This window comes from Phacochoerus africanus, chromosome 3 (assembly GCF_016906955.1).
Source record: "Phacochoerus africanus isolate WHEZ1 chromosome 3, ROS_Pafr_v1, whole genome shotgun sequence".
NCBI lineage: Eukaryota > Metazoa > Chordata > Mammalia > Artiodactyla > Suidae > Phacochoerus > Phacochoerus africanus.
This window is the reverse complement of record NC_062546.1, coordinates 107,846,170-107,872,217: the sequence shown is the minus strand read 5'-3', so window position 1 is coordinate 107,872,217 and position 26,048 is coordinate 107,846,170.

Genomic DNA, 26,048 nt, shown 5'->3' with positions numbered 1-26,048 from the left:
CTCTTTTCCTGTTGGGATAATAAATACCAAGTTATTGTTATCTTTCAGATTTTCATTCACTCTGTTTGAGAGATGTTCCATTTTATTTCTTTAAATTCAGTGACTTCCTTTTCTAATTTGATCTTAGTTATTTCAAAGTTGGACCATGAATATTTGAATAGCTTTTCTTCTTCCTGAAATTTCCAAGAATTATACTTTATTATTATATTTGGCACCTCTCTTTCTACTCTAAAATTGCACTACTATGCATTTCAGTTAGGGAGTTTTTATTCTACTTGATGGGAAAATTTGAAGTCATACATCTTTCTTTCTCTGGAAAGTTTTCTTGTATTATTTCTTTGAATTTTTTTTGTACTTTTGTTATCACTATAGTTTCTTCTTGAAACTTATATTAATTAAATGTTGGATTTACTGGATTGACCCTTATGTAGAGTTTCATATTGACCCCATGTTATATTTTCAAAAATTCATGCTACATTCTGGGAAACTCAATTTTATGTCCTACCATTTGTACAATTTTTTTAAAAAAATTATTCTTCAATTCAAATAAATTTTTTTCTATCTAGTTTTTGTAGCATCTTTTTGAAGTCTTGTGCACACACCAACTTTTCACATTTCTCTTAGGTTACACAGTATTTAGAAACATTTTCAGGGAGTGAGTTCCCATTGTGGCTCAGTGGAAATGAATCTGCCTAGGAACCATGAGGTTGCAGGTTCAATCCCTGGCCTCGCTCAGTGGGTTAAGGATCCGGTGTTGCCGTGAACTGTGGTGCAGGTCACAGACATGGCTCAGATCTGGCATTGCTATCGCTCTGGCATAGGCTGGGAGCTGTAGCTCCAATTAGGCCCCTAGCCTGGGAACCTCCATATGTGGTGGGTGCAGCCCTAAAAGGACAAAAAGACAAAAAAAATTTTTTTTCAAAAGGCTTCACATTTCTACACATCTTATGCATTGAAACATGAGTGTCCTTTACTTTTTTTTATCTTTTCAAGAATATTTGTACAGAAAAAACTTTGGAAGATACCGTTTCCCTTTGGAACAAAAGGAACGTTTGTTTACTGTCCAGTATAATTAAGATAATGTTGACTAACTCTGATGCAAATATCAAGCAGAGTTGTTGCTTATATTAGAGATTCCTAAGACTAGAGTTTCTTTCCTATAACTTAACCCACTCTATGGGAAGATGTGGCTTGGCAGTGTATGCATCAACCTCTGGGGATAAATGTTCAAGGGATTTGGGGAAAAAATGTGAGTAGTCTGTGACCAACTATTTCTGTGAATAATAAACAGTCCATTATCTTTGACTCAGATGTCTCCTGTCTCCTTAAGCATCCACAAAATCACACCAGACTAGACAAGATGAGTAGGGTAAAATTTCAGACCCTTCAGAATGCTTGACAGGTATTATCCTTTAAGTTATATTCTGCTTCCTTTATTATTGCTCTTTCTAATGGAGTTATACGTGCGTGCGTGTGTGTGTGTGTGTGTTTAATGATTAATATTTATGAATAAGAGAAATAGAAGAAAACTTGGCATCTCACGCTGCCTATGAGGGTCTTGAAATTAGGAAGCATTTGAGGAGAGATAACAGAATTCAGATATTTTGCTGTGGTTGGAATAAAGTGGTCAGAAGCCTAATTGCCACATGCGCAGAACTGTGTTCTGGAACATTCACATTTCTGCCATTTTAGTTTTCAAAAATTAGTTTAGGGAAGTTGTCTTGTTTTTCCCCCTAGATGAAAATGTTTGCCTGCTGGGTTTTTTGTAAAGAATAATGACAGTATTGCAAGTTTGAAGACAGTAACTCTTCACCATGTAAGTATACAATAAAACCAGTGTTTATGATGTTTAGAAATTTTACATATATATATATATATATATATATATATATATATAGTATACGTATATAGTATTATATATATGCACACACACTTTCTGTTAATGCTTGAAATGTTTTTGGTGTTAATTATAAAAAACTCACCCAAAAACCCATAAAACAGTGTTTCTAATTTCCTTCTATGGAGAACTAACTACTCCAGACTCATCTTTTTTTTCCACTGACATGTATTCATCGAGTCACCCATCTACCAATCTCTAAATGAAATAAGAGATGGACTAAGTTAATGAAAAACATTAGAAACCCCAAATGTAAATGTTCATTATTTTCCCATCTGTTCAGTAACTTGTTTGGATTTCTTTCTTTTGAAATGGATGATGTGAGGCATACTTCTGACTCCAGGTTATTAGCAAAACTTGATTTCCTGAGCATTTTAAACTCATATCCCAGTGATTCAGCTTGTCTCACTGATGAACTACTAAAGGAAAATATTCATATTTAAAATATGAATGTTTCGGTAGTATGTCACTTGGAGGGATACTGTTAAAAGTTTAAATATGCCTATTATTTTATATTCTAAAGAATGCCCCCTCAAACATTCAGTAGTAAATCTTTATACTTAAATCCTCCAAAGAAATAGTGATTTTAATACTGCCATTTGTATGTTTGATGATCCACAAACTCTAGGGTCAGCATGCTTTACTTAATTTCCTGCCATTATCTCTTATTTTACTCACATTAATCTAAGTAATTTTTCTACCACCTCAAGCTAGTCCTACAAGTATTCTCATTTCAATTAAGACTTTTAAGTGCTTTTAAACTGTCATTTAGCCATAATACACCTTAATTGTTTGTGTTATTCTTCCATGAAATGTTTCCAAATGGTTTTTACTCTGCCTGAGGGGACAGAAAAGGCCTCATACGAAGGCATCAAGTTATGTAGAATTATTTGATGAATTGCAATGACCAGCAGAGTTTCTTCCAAAGTCTTAATTATCATTATGCTTGATCCAACTCACCAAATTTTTTTTCCTCCTTAGTACCTTGAATAACTCTGACTACTAAAGTGTCAGAATTCTTCTAAGACAATACAAATTTCATTGCATTCACTTACTGTCAGCTTGAACCAGGTTTGGTAGAAATCTTCTTAGTATACACTTTCCCAATGTTTTAGAACTTTCTGCAACGGTCAGTGTGTATATTCCAACACATTTTACTTTTCTTCCTATAGCTGTACTACTTACCTGTGATTATGTAAGAATTAGCCATATCTTTTTATATAATACAAATTTCTAACCAACTAATTTCTTCAAGTATTTATTGATCACTTTTTATATGCAGTGCACTGCTACTAAGGGGTTCATGTCTTTGCCTGTTAGAACTTCACAAGGTGGTTTCATTGATCAGAAGAGTATATTGTTTATCATTATTTAATGTCATTTTTCTGTCCCGTTTTTGGTCATGCATTTATTTTACTATAATACTCTGTTAGCTGATTTCCTGGTCTCCATTCTTGCCCCTCTTGAACTGATTCTCTAGTCTGTTATGATCCTGCTAAAAATCAAATGCGACACTTCATACTCAAACTCTTTGTATGGCTCCCCCTTGAAAGCCACTTAAAATCTACACAAGGTCAACTCTCCATCCTTTCCCATAATGCACCAGTCCTAAAAATTGCTTGAAATTTTTCAAATGCACCATTATTATTCCTATTTATGAGACTTCTTTTTGCTTAAACCACCCATCACCAGTGATTTTTCTCAGATAAGGCCCCAGGCTATGGCTTTGACTAAACTTCTTACCCTTACTTCTTTTTATTTATCTACCCATTGCACCATAGTTTAGAGACCTCCACTTATTCCTCAAAAATATCAAGCACATGTCCTGTCTCACAGCCTTGACCTTTGTAGTTTTCCCTGCCTGGAATACACATCCCACTTGCATGTTTTCTCTTTCTTCTCAGTATCACCTCCATAGAGAACCTTCACCATCAAACTTCATGAAATACCATTATGTCCATAACTATCTATGTTAAGTAGCAGGTAGTGTTTTCTCCATGGTCCTTACCAATACCCAACATTCTACATAACCTACTCTTTCTCAATCATGGATGTAAGCCTTATGAGGACAGGGATTTGGCCTATTTGACTTACAGTGGTATCCTGAATAATTCATCCAATACTTAACACTTGGAGAGGGTCAGCATATTTTTGATTAAAGAATGAAATGAATGTGAATTTTTACTTATCCCTCAAGATCCACTTTCAGTATTACTTCACTTATCAAAACTCACCTGAATATCACTCTGCAGGTCAAATGATACCTTTTACCTACTTAAATTATTATCATACTATCTTAATACTATTTCTTATAATTGATGTGGAATGCTATTTTTCTCACAGTCTAGTGGATAAATGGTTGAGGCTAAGAAAAAGAAGCAAGGAAAAAGTGTTCATTTCTTGGACGAAAACGACCATTTGTTTTCAAAATCCTTTCCCTCCCTCCAAAGGTACTCAAAAGGAGAAAATGGAAAAAAAAGAAATGGAGATTTTTTTTCCCCTCTTACATCTTTTTGGTTGGTTGGATGTTTAATTTGGATTATTAAAAAAAAAAAAAAAGGGAGAGTTCCCGTCCTGGCACAGTGGAAATGAATCCAACTAGGAACCATGAGGTTGCGGGTTTGATCCCTGGCCTTGCTCAGTGGGTTAAGGATCCGGCATTGCCATGAGCTATGGTGTAGGTTGCAGACATGGCTCAGATCTGGCATTGTTGTGGCTCTGGTATAGGATAGCAACAACAGCTCCTATTAGACCCCTAGCCTGGGAAGCTCCATATGCCTTGGTTGTGCCTCTCAAAAAAATAATAAAGAAAGAAAGAAAATATTCAACAAACATCTCACATCATTCTTATTTAAACTGAATTAGTCTAAAAAATGACAAGGAATGATGGTACGCATTATAACTACCCCTCCTCCCCCAGTATCCTAATGGCTTCCATTAGTTTTTTGTATTGCCTCCTGAGGAATTCACCAAAATGATTTTTTTCTGACACATTATCTTCCTATTTGGAAATCTTTAATGGTCCCATACTGTCTACTTCCTAAAGCCATTTAAAGTCCTTCAGAAAGAATTCCAAATGACAATTAACATTTCATTATTTAGGGCCTACATACATGATCCCCATGTTTCAATAAAATTAAGATATCTGGTATTTCCTAACAAAGTCATGAGTACCTGAATATACCAGGATATTTATCCCCTCAAAACTGTATCTAATCCTCAAAGAATCTCTACTTCAAACTCTTCAGGAAGCTTTTCTCACCATTCTAAGTGACTGCTCCTTCTTCCTGTTTATACTATAACGCATTTGTAGCTTATACTTTACATAAGTTATGACAGTTAACATACTTTTTCTATATTTTTAGCTTATGTGAAAATTTTGGGAATTATAGAAAGTTACATATTTTTCAATGTACCTGGCTTATTTTGTACTACTCAATTGAAAATTCATTGAGGATAAGGATTTCCTTTCTTACTGCTTCAACTCCTGGAATGCTGATGTGCAGTTCTTACACTGAATCATCGATTTTAAGCTAATCTTATGCAACTAGAAAACAAAGTTTAGTATCTACATCAAATTTTCTTGATGATCTCTCTCTCTCTCTCTCTTTTTTTTTTTCTGGTCTTTTTGCCTTTTCTAGGGTTGCACCTGTGGCAAATGGAGGTTCCCAGGCTAGAGATCTAATTGGAGCTATAGCCACCAGCCTAGGCCAGAGCCATAGCAATGTAGGATCTAAGCCACGTCTGCAACCTCCACCACAGCTCACGGCAACGCCAGATCCTTAACCCACTGAGCGAGGCCAGGGATCGAACCCGCAACCTCGTGGTTCCTAATTGGATTCGTTAACCACTGAGCCACGAGGGGAATTCCTTGATGATCTCTTTAACTTGCAACACAATTAAGAAAAAATTAATTTATTCAATAATAGGTTCAACATAATTTACTAATAGAGTGTTCCAGGAACCAGAATACTAGAAATGTTTTTCATGGAATATAGACCACATAGTTGGTTTAATCAATCAATCAATTATCTTCTTTTCTATTGTTTTACCATGCCTACACAACAAATATACAGTTAGAAATGTAATGAGCTTTACCAGAAATGTCCTTTTTTTACATTGTTTTACAGCTCACAATTGGTATATAATCTTATTGCTCTGGCCCCCGGGAAACAATTCTATAAGAAGCTTTGCTATCACACAACTGTAATTTTCTCATGGCTAAGGAACAAGTCATATTTATTTTTATGCTTAGCACTAAGCACAGATGCTGAGCCAAAGTAAAAACTCAATGCATGATGTTGATTAAGTGAATTAAAGACATGAAAGGGGATAGTTTTTGCGCTCTCCCTTTCTCCTCAACAATAGGCATGGATGAAGTTAAGAGCCAAGGTACTCCTCCAAAGAGAGAAAGGAGAAATAGTTTATGTACATTTATACACATACATTTTTCTCATAACTGTAAAGATCATATTGCTATAGGTACATGTGACTATACACACTGAATTATTACTGTTTGTATTTATGAATTTGATTCTGAGATGACAAATCCAATCCCTGATTTAAAACATTCTTCAGTTTTTCAAAATGTAAAGGAATTATTGAGACAAAGTAGCTGACCCCCCCCCTTTTTTTTGTCATTTTAGGGCTGCACCCACTGCATATAGAAATTCCCAGTCTAGGAGTCGAATCAGAGCTGCAGCTGCCAACCTATACCACAGCCACAGCCACAGCAGAGCCAGATCCTAGCCATATCTGTGACCTACACCAACGCTCACAAGCAATGCCAGATCCTTAAGCCACTGAATGAGGTTGGGGATTGAACCTGTGTCCTCATGGATACTAATTGGGTCCATTACCACTGAGCCAAAATAGGAACTCTGACACTGGGTTTAATCTAGACAATAGAGCTATTTTCCAGTTTATAAGAAATACAACAGAGAAATGAAACAAGTAACACTACCAGGAAAGAAACACAAATTCAAAATGTGTGAAATTTTGCAGAATGATTGACCTGGTTTCTTCAACAAGTCAATGTGATAAGAGAGAAGGGACATTTACTGAACCTCACAATTGAAAGTAACAGGTGGGCCTTACTGGGATCACCCTGAAAACAGACTGATTGTAAAATGATATTCTTAAAAGGACTGGAGAAATTGAGTATGAGCTGTGTATTAGAAGATACTAGGGTATATTGTAAATTTAGTCAAGTGTGGTTTTACAAGAAAACATCTCTACTTTTTAGGATCACACAGCAGTATATAAAAGGGCAATGACAAGTGAAAGTCTAGGATTTCCTTTGGCTAAAAGCAAGTGGAGGAAAGAGCTGACATGGAGCAATAGTGGCAATATCATCATAATTATTGGTTTGGGGAGGTAGGGTTCATTATCCTCTCCACTGTGCAAATATCTGAAATATTTCATATTAAAACTATGGTTAATGGTGCCTAGTAAAATGTTACAATCTCTATCCCCTTCAATTTGAAGAAGGTTAAGTTAGGATGTTTATTAAATGTATTTGTAAAATGATAAGGTGATGTTGGAGGGGCTACTTGGATTGATAAACATGAACAGTTAAAGATGGTCAGGTGGAGAGAAGCTCTAGCTTTAATTGCTGACTTCTCCCAAAGAAGTTTTAGATTCACTTGTTTGATGGGTGCCTAAACATTACATTGAAAATCAGAAGTTAAAAAAGGGAGTGAAGCGCAAATGGGCTACTGACCTACAGCAGAAGGGAACTGATTTCATGAGTGGATTCTCACTTGGAACCTGGTGCTGACCCTGGCTGGTTAGCCTGCCACAGAAAGGAAACCACTGCCTAAGACAGCTGTAGGGCCTCACACCAGCCATCAGTCCTACCAAGTCTCTTCCTGTAGGTAGGAAGAGCTCAGCTGGCCTCACTAACCACTTTGCCATCAATGACTTCATCATTAGGGTCAATAACAATTGCACTTAAAAGGAAAGTGAGAGCTTGCTGTTAATGCAGATTAGGAACTGCTTTCCCAGGACAGCATTCTCACAGAAACACTTTCACAGGGCTTCTCCAGGGGAGTTCTCCTGAGGATCTGCAGTTAGGGTCCCTAAGGGCATGACTGCTTTTGCATTCAGAGTCTAATAAGAGTCATGGAGAAGACAAAGCTAACTGCACCTGCACGGGGCTCCTTGATTGACACGGTCCTCCACAATCAGTCAAAAAGCTTGCCTCAAGATGGACGCACTGGGCTTTTTCTCACTTTCCACTGTGGTGACTACAGCAGAATATTCCTTAAATAGATGTTAGGTTCCCCCCCCCACCCACAGCCACCTTTTTTGTTTGTTTTTTGCTTTTGCAGGGCCACACCCACAGCATATGGAAATTCCCAGGCTAGGGGTCAAATCAGAGCTGAAGTGGCCGGCCTACGCCACAGCCACAGCAACATGGGATCCGAAAAGAAACTGTGACCTACACCACAGCTCATGGCAACACCAGATCCTTAACACACTGAGTGGGGCCAGGGATTGAACCTGTATCCGCTTGGATCCTAGTCAGGTTCATTACTGCTGAGCCACAACGAGGGTTCCTATGCTAGGTTCTTAAGTGTGGTTTTTATAAAATAATTTTTCTCCAACTTACCAATTTAGGAAATAATTTTTTTCATAAATTAAATAAATGCCTGTCTAGGGCCTATGGAAAGAATGGAAATTTTTAAATATTCAGTTATCAAAATGGATCCTCAGTCATCTCCCATTCTTAGAATCTGTCTTTAAGTCACCATCCTGAGAACTATCATGATCTAGTAGGTCTGCTCCTTAGAACAGTTTCAGACTAGCACTATATCTTTAATAATGTGTGTAAAATAATTGATATCCCAGCATTTTCCTCAGCCTAGGTCCACATATTTTCCCAAGCCTAAAAAATAATCAATCTCTAATTCTCATGTTTATTCTTCCTTTAATTTAGACAAATGATAAATCTTTATATGTTAGATAAGTCCATGTACTATGAAAATGCCACTACCTAAGGATGAGAACTTATATTTCACGGCACAATATTTTTCAAAAGACTTACATGTATTTCATCCTTGTTAAAATCCTTTAAGTCAAAGAAGGGAAGCTTATCTTTCTAAATTTATGCAGAAAACGAATCTAGAGTACTTATTTTCAACTCAAAGCTCAATAATAATTCTAACAGTTTACCTTTATTGTGCACTTATTATGTGCTTCATTCACATAAACTCTTTTAATCATCATTAAGGAGTAATTAACTAGCAGTAATCTTTGAGTTTGAAATTAAAAGTTTAGGTACTAATTTGCCAGTGTGTAGATGCACCAGAAAATAAAAGCTCCCTCAGTATTTGCAAGGGATTGGTTATAGGAATACTTCCCATACCCAAATCTGTGGATGCTCAAGTCCCTTATATAAATGGCCCAGTATAGCTTGCCCTTTGTACCCATTGGTTCCACATCCTCAAATTCAAAAAAACCATGGATTCAACTTTGGATACAGAGGGCCAGGCTGTACTGGTCAAAAGTTAAAGCTTTTGAGTGAATTGAATGCCTTTATGTCTACCTGGGCAACTCTTGGAAATGTTATTTAACTTCTCTGTGCCTCAGTGGCCTCCTGAGTATGTTTGAAGGTCTAAATTGGGAGTAATTATAGTTCCGTTTCATAGGTTAGAGGAGGAAATGTCTATTTCTTTGCAAAGTACCTGACTTAAAGTAGTTACTTAATATACATTAGCTGGTATTAGCAATGGTATTACTTGTCTTCTTTACACTGAGCCATATCTTGGACCTCAGGTAAATTGCAAATTCACAGTATACTAGTACTCCAAAACAGATTGTATCTTTAATACTTACACTTTGAATCTTCACTAATTTGAACCCAGTGAAACAAATATGGTAATAAAGAGGAAAAAAACAGATACACAAACCTTATTTTAATGATTATCACACAGAAATCATAAATTAAATGATTCTAAGAGTATTCTGCAAGTAAATTATGACACATTATTCCATTTAGATCAATTCAATTCACTTGCAACAGCGAGAAAACCAATCCATCGCTCACTTGATCACTTTACATTAAGACACAACCATCTTCCAGGTCTTTGGCTAAGAAGTTAGGGCACAACTTCAAGGGATCCAGAGGAAAACACAAAAGGCTGCTTTGAAAACAACCTGAGAAGTCTAATGATAGAATTACAGACAGGCTATCCCAGGGGTAATTCTACCTGGGAAGATTACAGAAGTTTCCTAAAGGATGTGACAAATAAACCTCGTGGAAATGATGAAGATGAGGAGCAATCTGTAAATCTAGAGCAGGTTGAAATAGAGTCACTGAGGTGAGAGTTTGTGTAGCTTGTGCAGAAAACTCAAGAAATCCGGTGATGATAGGGTGGAACTGATTAAAGGAAGAACTTGGTCTGGGGCAGGGGGTGGAGGGAGTGCTCTGTCATGCTCAAGGGATTGGCTTGCTTCTCATCAAGATGGCTGTGGGCAGCTGTTCAAAAGGTGTGCAGGCAGGTGAGTGACAAGGTGAGGCCCTTTCCTTGGACAGATTCTTTCGACAGCTCATTGTGAGGGTGGTATGTGAGCCAGTACCTGAGAAAGAGAGCAGCCTTAGGAATAATTGCACTAGTTTGATGGGAGGTTTTTGGCTCAACTTGGGGAATCTTGGCAGGAAATGTGAGGCACAAAAAATAACTCCTAATAATCATCTGGGGGGAAAAAAGCCCCCACAAAACTGTGACTATCAATTAAATAACAGGAAACTTACCCAAATATAAGAGCAATTCAGATAAAAATATGTCTTGTTAAGGAAATTTTGATTCAGGGATGCTACAGCTATGAAAAGAACACAGTCTGGCTGACAAGAGGATCTGTTCTAAGAACACCATGGTCAGTTGGTGCCCTTTATCGACTCCAGCAGGAGCCAACTCAACATGCTCAGTCAGGGGACCGAAGCATCTCATTCAGGGTTTCGCAGTCTCAATGCTGCGAGCATTTAGGACGAGATAATTTATTGTGGGGATTTTCCTGGGCACTGAAGGATGTTTAGTGCAACCCTGGGCTCTACCCAGTAGCCTTTTTCCAGTGACAACCACGAATGTCTTCACCATATCTTCAAGGAAGACACACAGATGGACAAACAAACAAACAAACAAAACATGAAAAGATGCTCAACATCACTAATTATTAGAGAAATGCAAGTCAAAACTACTATGAGAGACCTTATGCCAGTCAGAATGGCCATTATAAAAAAGTCTACAAACAATGCTGGAGAGGGTGTAGAAATAGGGCCACCCATTTACATTGTTGGTGGGAATGTAATTTGGTACAACCACTATGGAAACAGTATAGAGGTTCCTCAAAAAACTAAAAATAGAATTACTATACAATCCAGCAATCTCACTCTTGGGCATCTATATGGAGAAAACCATCATTCAAAAAGATACATGCACCCCAGTGTTCACTGCAGTACTATTTACAATAGCCAAGACATGAAAGCAACCTAAATGTCCATCAACAGAGGAATGGATAAAGATGATGTGGTACATATATATAATGGAATATTACTCAGCCATGAAAAATAATGAAATAATGCCATTTGCAGCAATGTGGACGGACCTAGAAACTATCATATTAAGTGAAGTTAGATAGTGAAAGACAAACACCATATGATATCACCTATATGTGGAATCTAAAAAAAAGAGGATACAAATGAACTTATTTGCAGAACAGAAACAGACTTACAGACTGAAAAACTTATGGTTACCAAAGGAGACAGGTGGTGGGTGGAGGGATGGACTGGGGGTTTGGGACTGGCATACGCACACTGAGGTATATGGAATGATTGGCCAATGGGGACCTGCTGTATAGAGGACTCTACCCAATATTCTGTGATAATCTATGTGGGAAAAGAATCTGAAAGAGAATGGTATGTGTATATGTATGACAAATCACTTTGTTGCATAGCAGAAATTATCACAACCTTATAAATCAACTATAGTTCAAATAAACTTAAAGAAAATTAAAAATAAAAATAAATGTCTGCAGACATGGCCAATCTTCCTCTGAGGGACAAAATGGTCCTTAGGTGAGAACCTTTGGTTAAATTTATCTTTAAAAGTGCTAGAATGGTCTACCAACCAAAGTATACACTGGACCCGGTTTCTTCTAAAAATTCTAAGGGACATAATAACAAAAGTATGTGTGTACAGGCATTAGGGAACAGTGGGGGTGATGGAAGATTACTGCTGGGTCTCACCAAAAACCCATTTAAACACCCTTGATGTATGCTGTGTTAGCTCCTCTCTATCAGATAAGCCTATTTATTACTGACCAAGTCACCTTTTCAAAAATCATCCAATTTGTATTTGATGCCACTCTTTAAACAATCACAGGTGTGATTTTTAGGGAATAAATCAATGCATTAGTTGTTGATGTCAACACATTCAGAAATTGTTTTCAAAGTTCCAGCTGAGAATGAATTACTAGACTGCTCACCAACTAACTTACTAAAACAGAATCTCTGAGCCCAGAGCATTTTTCTTTATCATAATGGTATACAATGGTGTGGTTTTTCGGTATTAATGTTAGTACAATTAAGCAGTACATGTCCTAGGAAATTCCTGGGAGAGAAGTCTGAACTGCTCTTAACTGACCTTCTGACACTTCTAGCTCCACTGGCAGTTCCCGTGGTCCCAGCCATGGTAACTCCAACAGATGCATTCAGCAGTGAGGTTGATTATTAAATTCCCTGGAGATTGTACTAAACTCCTAGAAAATGACCACAAACTTCACATACCAATAGCAAGAGATGATGACTAAATAAGTTAACAGAGCCTTAAGCATCCTAAGAAACTATTGTATTCTGCATACAAAAGAGAAAAAAGAAAGATTTTTCACCCATGTCTGCATTGTTAAACATATATCTAGAATACAATGTTTGTTCTGCTGACATGTTTAAAAAGGAAGATGACAAATTAGTGTGTGTCCAGAGGAGAATCTCCAGAGTGTGAGTGTCCTAGAAGGTAACCTCCTGCCCATTATGTTTCACTGGTTCACACCGATATACTCACTGCTTGGAAACCCTAATCAGCAAAAGAGAACTTCCCATGGGTAGGAATATTGCCATATGGCTCCTCAAAATATAGCTGGTAAAATCAGAAACATGAAAAGAAGATATAATTTGATGCAAAATGGGGCACGATGGCACACAATAGAAATGTAGTAGCTGGTGAATGTCAGAGACTCTGGAAATTGTTTTATATGTGGGTGGTGTGATCATGTTCAGTGTTTTTAAACCAGGTTATTAACACACTCTTGCATCCCCTCAAACATGCTTGCTACTGATTGTTGTTCATTTCACTCCAAGCTCACTTCATTATTATTGTCGCTAACAATACTGAACACCAACTGAGAATAACTCTGCCAAGTAAATAACAGAAGTGAGCCCTGCCCCGTGGGTTTACTGGCTTCATTCTGAACCGGGATATAAATTCATGTTATGCAATAGAAAAATCAGCACAAGGGATTTTTAAAGGCTAAAGAAAATGAACATCACAGTGCAGGTTTTGCTGGCTCCAAACTTAATTTAAATTTAACATTTAAGTGTGCACAGCGGTCCTCTAGTATGATGTAATTCACCATTGTTTTACAGGAAATTTTTCGTTTGTAGTGATAGAACCCAAAGCCTTTCCTGGTTGAATTGTCAAGTTAACACAAAACCACATATAAGGATCTGCCTTATAGAAAGTAAACTAAAACATGAGAAATGATGACGAAATAATAGTTTTGTTCAAGAAATCCATAAGCACGAATGATGACATGTAAACATTGGAATAGATAACATTCCTATAAAGTGTTACTTCAATTTCCTGTTTTTCAGATGATTCATACCAAACATGTTTAACTTACATTTCAATGTTTTTAAGTACTCTGGCTTTTAAATTCTCCCCTCTTAAACTTTTGTCACTTCAATATTCACTGGACATCTTAAGTCCAATATTCTTCCTCACTGATAGAATAAATATCTCCAAATCTCTGAGAAGTTTTTAAGTATTTTTCTCTCCCTCCTTTTGAATTTGAAACTATTTCAAATCTGTTTGAGGATGTTAGAAGGAAAAGCAGTTTAAATTATAAATCTTCTTTGATTGTCTCAAAGATTTTTACTTAATATAAATGCAAGCCAGAGGGAAATAAGAAATAACCAAAATATTATATTATCAAATATGCAATTTGCAATAGAGTTACTTTATTAAAATCACCAATTATTATTTCACATAAAATTTAATTGAGGTCATTACCCTCCTGGCAAGTTATTTCAAAATTCTTTCTTATAATAAGATTTGTTATTGCAGCATTTTCCACATCAATGCTCCTTGTACATATATATGCTTTTTATATCTATTTATAAAGATAATAGGCATTACCCATAAGTTGACTGAATTAATAATCAAGTTATATATTTAAATGTCTGCTGAAGAAATGTGACCCTTTTGTTTCCTTGCCGTTTACAAAATCAACAACCTGCAAAAGTTCTTGCCTACCCAGCAAACAGTTAGTGACTTCCAACAAGATGAAATAGCCACACATTCTGAACATATGAAACGGGTATTCTAATTATGTTCCTGGAGAAACACTCCCTCGGAATACGTGAAATTTTTCGCATTATGACATGAGTTATGCATCATTACTCACTTCAAGACAAACTGAAATCATAGGCTTGTTTGGGAAGAAGTCATTCCCCTGCTGAGGACCGCTCGCCTGTATGAAACACTCTGGTTTCATTGAACTTAAACATCTGTTGATAGAGATCATTTCTATTTTCATAAAAATGCTTTATCTGACCTGTGATGAAAATTACATAACATGCTGGCATTGTGCAGTGATTTGAGTGGACAGCAGTCTATTATGGTATCTGGAGGTCAATTACCAACTTCCTTCTTTCCATTTCTATACATATGGATTATTTTTTCACCAGTTACTATGCTTTATATTGAAGATTAACTATTGATGCACAACACAGTTCCCATCCTCCAAGAGCTAAAAGCCCATCAAAGACAACTGTCCAACAAATAAGCAGATGTATTAATGTGTTTAGTATTATTGCTGAGAGACAAGGCACACAGAAGAACCAGAACTACAACTTGTGTGTTTCAAAATACAGAATATTTTAAGATAAATGTCAGCATTAAGTAAACAACAAATCACAGAAAATATATATACATTTCTCTCTTTACCTGAGAGATTTGCTTTAGACAATTTGTAATGTGAATTTCTCTAAAAGGAATTCTATTTTTCAACTGACATCTATTTTTAAATGGTAAATTGGTTTCCCTAACAGGAAATATCTTTCTTAAGTGATAAAAGTAAATACATTTAAAGAAATAAATCATCCTTAGGCATGAGCATACTGAGTTCTATAAGTGGTAGTATTTTTGCAGCACCTTCAAAATATTTTCAGAAATGTCTCAATTCCAGATTCTTATTCTGTGTATGCCCTATTTCTTTTTTACTTTCAACTTGATTCACTTTGCTCCATCTTTCTATTCATATGAGAATTGCTCACATTGTTACTGACTCACAGAAAAGCAATACATGTTAGTTCTTCTGATGATGATGTTTATGCCTAAAAATTAAGGCTCAATTTTGCATAATACCAGTAGACAGAAAATTTGAACAAAAGGTCTGCAAACTTACAAGTAATCTTAACCATACACATCTATTCCATTTTATTAGGCTTATATAATAAAATTTAGGCATAGAATTAATTAATAAAGGACTGGATCAAGGTCAAACAGCTAATTGTTTCATTTGGCTGTAGTTTTCCTGAACATTTTAGCACAGTATAAGCCTTGTCCATATGCTCAAAAAACCCAGATCAGTCATTTCCTAACTTTATGAACTTAACCTCTTTTAAGCCTCAAACCTGATGTCTATAAAACAGTTATAATTATAGGTTATCATAAGGATTCAATAGTATTTTACATGCAAAATGTTTAGAGGCATAAATCATGCATAGCTTGTACTTAGTAAATTATACTTTGTTTTCTTCTTCTCCATCAGTAATGTTTCCTCTCTATGGTCTTTGCCAGCTTCAATAGTCTTACACTTAAAAGTTTCAAATTCTGAATTTTACATTGTTCGATAGTTAGTCCAATCTCTGAACTCTAAATGTTATTACACATAAAATATACGCTATATAAATAGTTTCAGCATTCTAAGAACTAAGCATTCAAATGACTGAAAAGGTATAGCTATGAGAATAGAATTCAACTCTTGAATGAAGTAGATTTTTTATTTGGAAACTTAAGTTATTTCAAAATACTTTGATTTTAAACTATTAATATGATAAATTGTTCCACTTTGTGTTGTTGAGTAACTTCTCTTGGATATAAAATTTTTAGCTCATGTATGAAACTCATTGATTCTTGGTAGCTGACTCAAAAAAAAAAAAGTATGTTAAGAAGGATTCAGAAATGAAGTCCAGGCTAAATGTAAAAGAATATCATAATCACTTAATGGGTGCAGGAGGGAGAATTTTGATATAAGTTTTATAATTTGTCATTCTTAATAAAAGTATAGGAATGAAATTCTTATTGCAGCATGTTTTCAGTCCATCCACAAAATCTTACTATTCTAAAGTCACATTTGCCTTTTATAACTTAGTTTCTTCAAGTTGTAAGTACATATAAATATTTATTTTTCCTCAAAATAGTAAAGCATACTATACTGCACAGACTTTTTACTTAAAATTATAGGGCATGGTAGAATGGCACTTTTATTTATTGTGTCTATGATATGTAGGTTCTCATTTATATAGCATTTAATCCTCAATCCAGTTAAGAAGTAAGTGTTTTGTCCATTTTATATAAAGGAAAACAAGTTCTAATACATTAATTAATATCCCCAACTTTTTAGATAATGAAGTGAAAGAGCCAGAATTCAGACCTAATTTGTCTGATTGGAAGCCAATGGCTTTTCCACTATTTTTTTTTTTCTGTAGCACATGAATTAATATTGAAATATTTAACATGTTTTAAGCAATGACTTAGCTAAAATGAAAGTTATACAGTGGGTTTATTCATGAACTAATATATTTATAGTTTCTGCACGGAATTTCTAACTAGTGTATCTTAGTGTTTAATCAAGGTTTCCGTCTAATAAGCACTGATTGAACAAAAACCCAACTCCTGCTGCTTCCAACCCCCAGCTACCCCTAGTCTTTACCATCTCAGTCGATGGAAATTCTAGTCTTCCAATTGTTCAAGTTAAACAACTGAGCTCACTCTTGACTCCTCTCTTTCTCTTATGCTCCACAACCAATCAACAGGGGAGTCTTTTTAGTTCTTCTACCAAACTATATTCTGGAAACTTCATGACATATAACCTTCATACCACAATCCTAATCTGATTTGCCATCACCTCTAGCTTTGTTCATTCCAGTGGATTCCTAGAACTTGTTGCCCTGGTTCTTCTATAGGACATGTCTATTCTCAGCCCAGGAGTTCTTAAGAACTTTACAAAACTCAAGTCAGATTCTTTCATGTGTTTTTACCACTGCCTATAAGTCTGCCCATGATCTGATTCTGCACTAACTCTCCAGCCTTATACTCTGGGCTCTGCCCTTACTCACCCTGCTTCAACCACATTGGCTACAACTCTTTGAATATTTCAGACATGCTAGGGCATCGTGGCCATTGCTCTTCCTGCTTGGAATGTACTTCCCTTTGGTTTCTGAATGACTTTGCACCTTTTCAGGCTTTTGCTCAAATGCCACAATTACAGAGAGACCACCTCTGGCCATCTTCCTGTTTTACTTTCCCTGCAGTGCTTATCTGACAGAATGTACAGTTGATCCTCATTACTCTATATTTGTAAGTCTGTCTTCTTGCTAAAATGTAATTTTAACCCCCAAATCAATACTGTTATACTTTTTCAGCCATTCACAAACATGAAGATCAGTGAAAAACTTGTCACCTGAGGTTAACATTCTCAGCTGGTATTGAATAAGGTGACACCACCTTCTTGTGTCAGCCATTGGTGGTCTGTGCAGTGCCAGTTTTTCTCACATCTTTATGCTTCCTGTTGATGATTCTGCTGTTCAAAATGCCCTCTAAGCATAGTGCTGAGGTGTGTTTGGCTAAGCACAAGAAGGCCATGATGTGTCTTATGGAGAAAACACTTGGGTGAGATGATCTTCATTCAGGCATGAGTTACAGTACAGTTGGCCATGAGCTCAGTGTTCATCAATATATAGAAATAAAGTGTCTTTGAAAAAAAGTACACATAAAACAAGGTTATATATTGATAGGTTAATGTAAACAGTGTAGGCAGAACCTAACCCAGCATTTACCCTGGGGACAATGGTTCAGTGGTCACTAAGTCAATGTTTACAGTGACATTATAGAACGTTTCTACTGTAAATAATGAGAATCAACTGTATTTTTATTTGTTGATTATATTTTATCTGTCTAGTCCCGCTAGAGTGAAAATTCCATGAAGGGAGAGATACACTTTCTGTTTTGTTCAGTGTTGTATCCCCAGTTTTGAAACATAATAGCTCAATGAATTTTTAACATCTAGATGAATGAATGAATTAAGGAATGATTTTTGTGTGCGTGCGTGTGCCGGCCTATATCACAGCCACAGTAATGCAGGATCCAAGTTGCATCTTTAACCTACATCACAGCTCATGGCAATGCCAGTTCTTTAACCCACTGAGCAAGGCCAGGGATTGAACCCACGTTCTCATGGATACTAGTTGGATTCATTTCTACTGCACCACAATGGGAACTCCCAGGAACCAATTATGATGATGAATAAGTAATGAATTAATAAATACAAGATAAATACCTAAATATAAAAATAAATAGAGTATAAATAAATGATAAATGAATCATTAAACTAATTATGACCGAAGCACAGGTCTTTATGCTAGGATCATAGGATTAAAAGATAAATAAAACATGGTCTTACTCTTGAAGTTTTCACAATTAAGATAGTTTAAATGCTTTGAGAAAATAATTAGTGACCCTTCCCTTTCCAATTCAGCAGGTATATTTCATAACTATGTAAAAAACTGTTGCTTCTATCAGTGAATCTACTTACAATGATAGGTTATTCTTAGGATTTTCCTTTAGTACCAGAACATAAACTTATGAGTGTTTGACTGCTTTCCTCATGACTGTTGTAACACAAGTACTATGTAGCTTTATAAATACACAGAGTTTTAAAGTCTTACATGTTTTTTACTGACCACTTGGGCTAGATTACACTGATGTTTTAGCTGTGTGGTCTTAAGCAAGTGATCCATAATCTCTTTGGATTTCAGTTTGCTTGTCTATTAAGAAGTGACAATAATAATGCCTAATATTGTATTCAAATCATATACATAAACTTCTTAGAATAACAACTTCATATTATATGTTAATAATTAGAATCCTTTCCACATGGTAAAGGACATACATTTCTGAAGCTTAAACTAAAAAATAAAAGACAAATGGTAGCATATACTAAGTGGAAGATACACATGAATATAAACTTAATTTCCTGGAATATTTCAGAAGAGTTCATGGGATAGATTTTTATATGGAGGAATTTTTTTTTTTGTATTTAGTTTAGAATAAGTTTTATTAGAACTTCATAGTTTTATATCAACATATGCAAATGTCCTTAGATGTTCCATTTCAGTGGTTACATTATTATAAATTGAGAATAATTACTATGAATATCCATTTTCTTTCAAAATCTATCAGCATGAATTTTACAGTTTTTAGCAAAAGTGAATTATGCTATAGCATTAACTCTTGAGGAACTGTTCATTCCTTTAATTTTCCCCATTCAAAATTACCTAATATTAACATAATAAAAAAGATCTTAGTAATTTCAACATGTATCTATTTTGCTTTGTATGTGTCATATTTCATTAGAAGAAAGACACCTAGATTCCCCAAAGACTTCCTCCATTCTCAATTGTAGAGAAAGGTACACTTTTTTGGTCAATTCAGGCTGCTTTAACAAAATACTATAGACTGAGTAGCTTAAAGAGACACTCTTTTCTTACAATTCTGAAGATTGGGAAGTCCAAGGTCAAGGTGCAACCAGATTTGATGTCTCATGACAGCCCTCTTCCTGAATTATGAATGACCACTCTCTTGCTATGTCAACACATGGTTGAAAGAGTATGTCTAATTTGAGGAAGATATGTGCAGAGTTTTATATACATCATTTAGAATAAACGAGTTTTTTGTATTATTTACATCTGTTTCTTTATCTACTTTAACTGCTGATTTATCAGTTGTTGAAAGAGAGATGGCAAAATCTTCCACTGTGATTATGGATTTATCAATTTATTTTGGCAGTATTAATATTAGATATTAACTCAGTAATATATATGAGAAATATTTTAAAAAAGGAAACAATCTATGAATTTGAAATACATATAAAAAAAGAAGAGGAGAGATATTTAAAAAAAAAAACTTTGATCAATGCATTAGTAAACAGGAAAAAAGAAAAAAGCAAAATTGTACTTCAGGTGAAAACACAAAATAGTAGGAAAAATGAAAATACATCAGTAATCATCAATATAAATCAACTAAACATACTTATGGCATGTGGAAGTATGGCATATGGAAGTTCCCAGGCTAGAGGTCAAATTGGAATTGCAGCTGCTGGACTATGCCACAGCCAGGGCAATGCTGGATCTTACTTATGTCTGTGACCTACGCCACAGCTGTGGCAACACTGGATGTTAACCCACTAAGCAAGGCCAGGGATTGAATCCTCATCCTCATGGGTACTAATATGCTTCTTAACCCACTGAGGAACCATGGGAACTCCGGGGTTGGTTCATTTTAGCTCAGATGATTATATTTACTAAATCTCCACTAATATTGTTTTCCTGTTTTCAACTTAGTAATATGTGGTAGGAGGGGAGATATTAAATGAGAAGAAGTATTTATGTCTACTTCTATATAATTTAGCTCAGAGATTTATTAGACTCAACTATAAAATATTTAATCACAATCAAAATTTAAAAATCTGTGCAGTAAAAAATATCTAAAAGGAAATTACAGGAGTTATTAAGTTGAAGGTCAAATGTTTGAAATTTGGTGGTTAGAAATAGGTGACGAGAATAGCCCAATTAGATAACCTGCTACAATAAGAGTCTTTTTATTTTATTTTATTTTTGTTTCTCAATGAATTTTATTACATTTATAGTTGTACAATGATCATCACAACCAAATTAATAAGAGTCTTTTGATTTTAGGGAAATGTCATATTAGAATCAAGGGCAGGAGCACTTTTTAACATACACGTATGCCTTGGAGTTCCCATCATGGCTCAGCAGAAACGAATCTGACAGGTATCCATGAGGACACAGGTTCGATCCCTGGCCTCACTCAATGTGTTAAGGATCCTGTGTTGCCATGAGCTGTGGTGTAGGTTGTAGATGGGGCTAGGATCTGGCGTTGCTGTGGCTGTGGTGTAGGTTGATGGCTACAGCTTGGATTCTACCCCTAGCTTGGGAACTTCCACATGTAGCAGGTGCCCCCCCCCAAAAATAGCCATACCTTGTTGCATTGCACTTTACTTCATTGTGCTTCACAGATATATTTTTTATAAATTGAAGACTGTGGCAACCTGGCATGGAGCAAGTCTATTGGCACCTTTTTTCCAATAGCATTACTTTTAAGTTAATACAGCTTTTTGCTTAATTTTTTTTTTTTTTGGACATAGTGCCATTGCACACTTAATAGACTACAATGGAGTGTAAACATAATTTTATACACACAGAGAAAACAAAACTTTTGTGTGATTTACCTTATTCTATTCTTTGTTTTATTGTGGTGGTCTGACACTGAACCCTCAATATTTGGAAATAAACCTAAACTCAAGGTATATTTTGTTCATTTTCTTGAATTTCTTTGTATCTCTGACTTGTCCCTGGTTTTTAGCAATACTGTCTAGAGCTCACAACCAGCTGTAACTGTCTATTCATCTCCATTAAACATGTTATGGGAGCCAAAATTCACACCTACTCAGAACAATAAAAAGGCAAAACTTGGTAATAGAAATTTATTTCTGGTCCCATTTATACACCTCCAATCAAAATGCCAGTCAAATTTAAGCTTTTTTTATTTTGTAGAGGAATAAATCTTTTTTAGACTTAGTCTTTAAAATCTTTTTCCAAACAAGAAAGTAGCAGAATTTAGGGAAATGAAAAACATATCCCTTAAGACACATCTCATATACTCATGTTTTCTATAATAGAAAGTAAACAAATTAAATGTCTTTTTTAACAACTGTGTGTGTGTATGTGTGTGTGAGGAGGGGGGTAGCTGAAAACTCATTTATATTTGTGTTTTCTGATGTCAACCTGATCAGAATTTCTATCAAAAATATCGAAGCCAGTATCAAAATCAGAGAAAATAGCTGCCTTTAATCGAAGACTTTGGTGTTCAATCCTTTGAAGCATATGAGAAGCAAAGATATGCTATATGCAAAGTAAAATCCTCTGCTTTCTTTGAAAATACCAAAGGTAACTTTTAAGTGCACTTACCATTTTCATCTTTACAGATAAAATGTCTAGTAGGCAGGCTTATAGATGTTCATGGGTTTTCTCTACCACTTAAATGGTTTTTGAAATGAACAACAAAAATAGTTATTTTTTCTAAAAGTCAAATAGAACTTTAAACTACGTCTATGTTATTATACACATATTTTTAACATTCCGAGGTGACAGATATTATCCACTGAAATACATCTTGTGTTTAGGTATACATCTTTAAAGCCATATTGCCTAAAGTGTATGCATAAAATTTATAACTGAGTACAAAAACTGACTAAATGAATACTTTACATACTTATTCAAATAGGTATAAATATGCTACATGTCAAAAATAGGCATCTTTAAACATATTAAATACCTTATGATTTCCAGAAGCTCAAAAATGTTTTATACAAATCCTCTGTTTCAAAAAGAAATGTTTATGTGTAACAAAGAAAGCAAACTTTCTTACAGTTATTTTTTGGAAAAGCTATAAAATATAGCAAAGGACCAAATTTAATTTTCTTGGAAAATCTTTTATTATTAACTCTATCCTTCAAATTCAAGAAAAGTGGCTTTTCAGAAAAAAAATATACATATATATACATAGATATACATACATACATAGATATATACATACACACGTCACACAAATTTAGTTGTCTATGTGAGTCATGGCAGAAAAAGGACAGAAATTTTACACCTTTATACAGAGACCACATGGCTGATTCCTCTCTTTTAAAATGGACTTTTCCAAGCTGGGAAGGTAGTATTGGCAAAAAAGTAACAGCATCGTCATCAACTGGCTATTGTCTAGTTATAAAAATAGATGTGATAAACAAATACAACTCTAGTTTCTTGATTTCTATTGCTGTTCAGTAATCAGGAGGAATATAGTTACCTCTCGACATCTTATAAAGTTGAATGTTCCTACTCCTATAATCTTTGCCGTATTGAAATGTAATTCTCAGACCGTTAGCAAGCATCAGAATCACCTGACTTGTTAAAATACAAATTACTGAACCCTATATCCAGAGTCTGTGATTGAGCTGATCTGAAATGATACCAAAAATTTGCATTTCCAAGTCCCTTTCTGAACATTGCCAACTCTACTGGTCCAGGGACCATGCTTTGCTAATCACGGAATTTTTGGATTTTACCTATACAGGGACATTAGAGCTCCTTAAACTTTCAAAAAGAGCAGTTATGAAACTTTTAAAATAATTAGGATCTGTATTATTAGATGTGTCAGCAAGAGAACAGATCTGAGTTCTAATTCTTTGTGGAACCTCCCAAGAGTTTTCAAGCCAAGTGGTATTGATTAAATTGATAGATATTGTAATCAGAACAGGGTGCAAGAGCCTAATAGAAGCTACGATGATTTATAGGAATGCACCTCAAATAATCTTTCTTCTGTATTTATCTTTATCTATAAATATTTACTTGGTAAACATGGAGAAACAACAGTTAAAAGTATGTCGTTTACTCAAAGGTCATAATTTAAATGTCCTCCAAACTTGACTGAACAGGCCCAGATGACATCTTAAGATAGTTTGAGGGGCGAGGGGAAGCAAAGTATAAATGAATTAAATCATATTCCCAGTTCCTCACCTAATGTCTACTTATGGTACCCCAATGACTACTTAGGAGATATTTTTAAAATATGTAGGTTTTGGGAGTTCCCATTGTGGCTCAGCAGGTTGAGACTCCAACTGGTAACAGGTTCAATCCCTGGCCCTGCTCAGTGGGTTAAGGATCTGACAATACACTGAGCTGTGATGTAGGTCACAAACAGCTCCGATCCTGTGTTGCTGTGGCTGTGGTGTTGCTCTGATTCAACCCCTAGCCTGGGAATTTCAATATGCCATGGGTGTGGCCCTAAAAAGCAAGAAAAAAAAAAGAGTAGATTTTGAAAACTTTGCTTCAGTGGTTCTGACAGCATCAGAAATGTGAGGCTTTGTGTGTCAGAGGGAAGGAAAAGGCAAATTTACCAAGAGGCACGAGATCTCTTTTCTCTGTTGTCTTTGGCATTTATCAGCAGTGTCTGGTCTTGGGCAACTCTTTTAACCTCCAGCTGAACTCAGTTTTCCTATTTCTAAAATGACAATAGTAATTTCTTTCTACCACTAGATTGTTGAGAAAATCTAATTAGGTAGAGTCTTATTTTCTTATAAATAGAATTAGCTGCCATCTAAGATATTCAGTGCTTTAAAAGGGTCGGATGGGTGCCATGGTTAATAAGAAGAGAGTATATTTAGATCTCTTATCCTAGGTCAATCATGGACTCCCAATGTGGCCTTGATTTTGAAAAAGTAATAGGGCTGTATCTTAGAACTAATGACCATATCACCTGCTTCAGATCATGATTTTGTTATGTGTCAGTTTCTTTCCAGCTCTGTGAAGTTTGGTGTTCCTCCTCCTGTGAGACAATGCCAGACTTGACAGCTTGTAGTATAATTTTTACTTTTATTTTTTGCTTTTTAGGGCTGCACCCATGGCATATGGAAGTTCACAGCATATGGAAGTTCCTAGCTAGGGGTTGAATTGGAGCTACAGCTGCTGGCCTACACCAAGCCACAGAAATGCAGGATCCAAGCTGTGTCTGCAACCTACACCACAGCTCAGAGCAACACTGGAACCTTAACCCACTGAGTGAGGCCAGGAATCAAACCTGCATCCTCATGGATACTAATCGGGTTTCTTACCCCTGAGCCACAACTGTAACTCCCAGCTTGTAGCATCATTTTTATTGCTATTTTTTTAAAAAATGATGTAAATATTCAGAATATTTATTCACCGGAAACATTATACTGTGGAGGAATCAATCTTGTCAATACTTTTCAAATTAACATTAAAATTGTATGATTCAAGAGAGAAAGCCTCATTTTCAGGGAACTGCATTGTCTTCTTTTTCTCCCTATGTGTATGATTGCACTTCTTCATTGCAAGACCCAGTATAAATATCCACACAAGGAGTGATTTCAGACTTCTTGTGTTAAATAATGTAGATATGGTATGGGCGAAAGTGAAATATCTCACCAGGGAATAGAGGTATCTTGTTAAAGAAACCCTCTGTCAAGAATGACATCCTTTGTATGCTCTTGGCCTCTGCTGATGACAAAAAAGTGGCAAGGCAGTGGCTCTGAATCATACTGCTGAAGGTAAGGCAAAGAAATAAATGGTTTTGCAGATGAACTTGGAGCAAAGTGTCTGCTTCATTTCTTTTCTAGAATGAATAGGCTTATTACAGGCAGCTTATTAGTACTCTCAGATGAAATTTAAAATAAATATGGCTAACTATAAATGTCAGTTTAAAAATCCTTCAATTTCTATCTATTACAACAATATTCCAATTAAAGATGAAGTCTGAGTTCTTATTGGTTTCTGTTTTCCTTTCACTTTCTGAGCTTTTGCCTTTCTCAAGCGTGGGCTACAACTCTAAAACAACATACTTCTACTATTGCTTTAGTCTCCAGAGAATTCAAACAGCATTGAACACAGTAATTTCAAAACCAAACAGAAATGAATTGAAATTCAGTTTTAAGAGATCTTTCAAAGAAAAAAAATATATATATATACACTGCCATCAGTGATTTCCATGACAATCTCGTC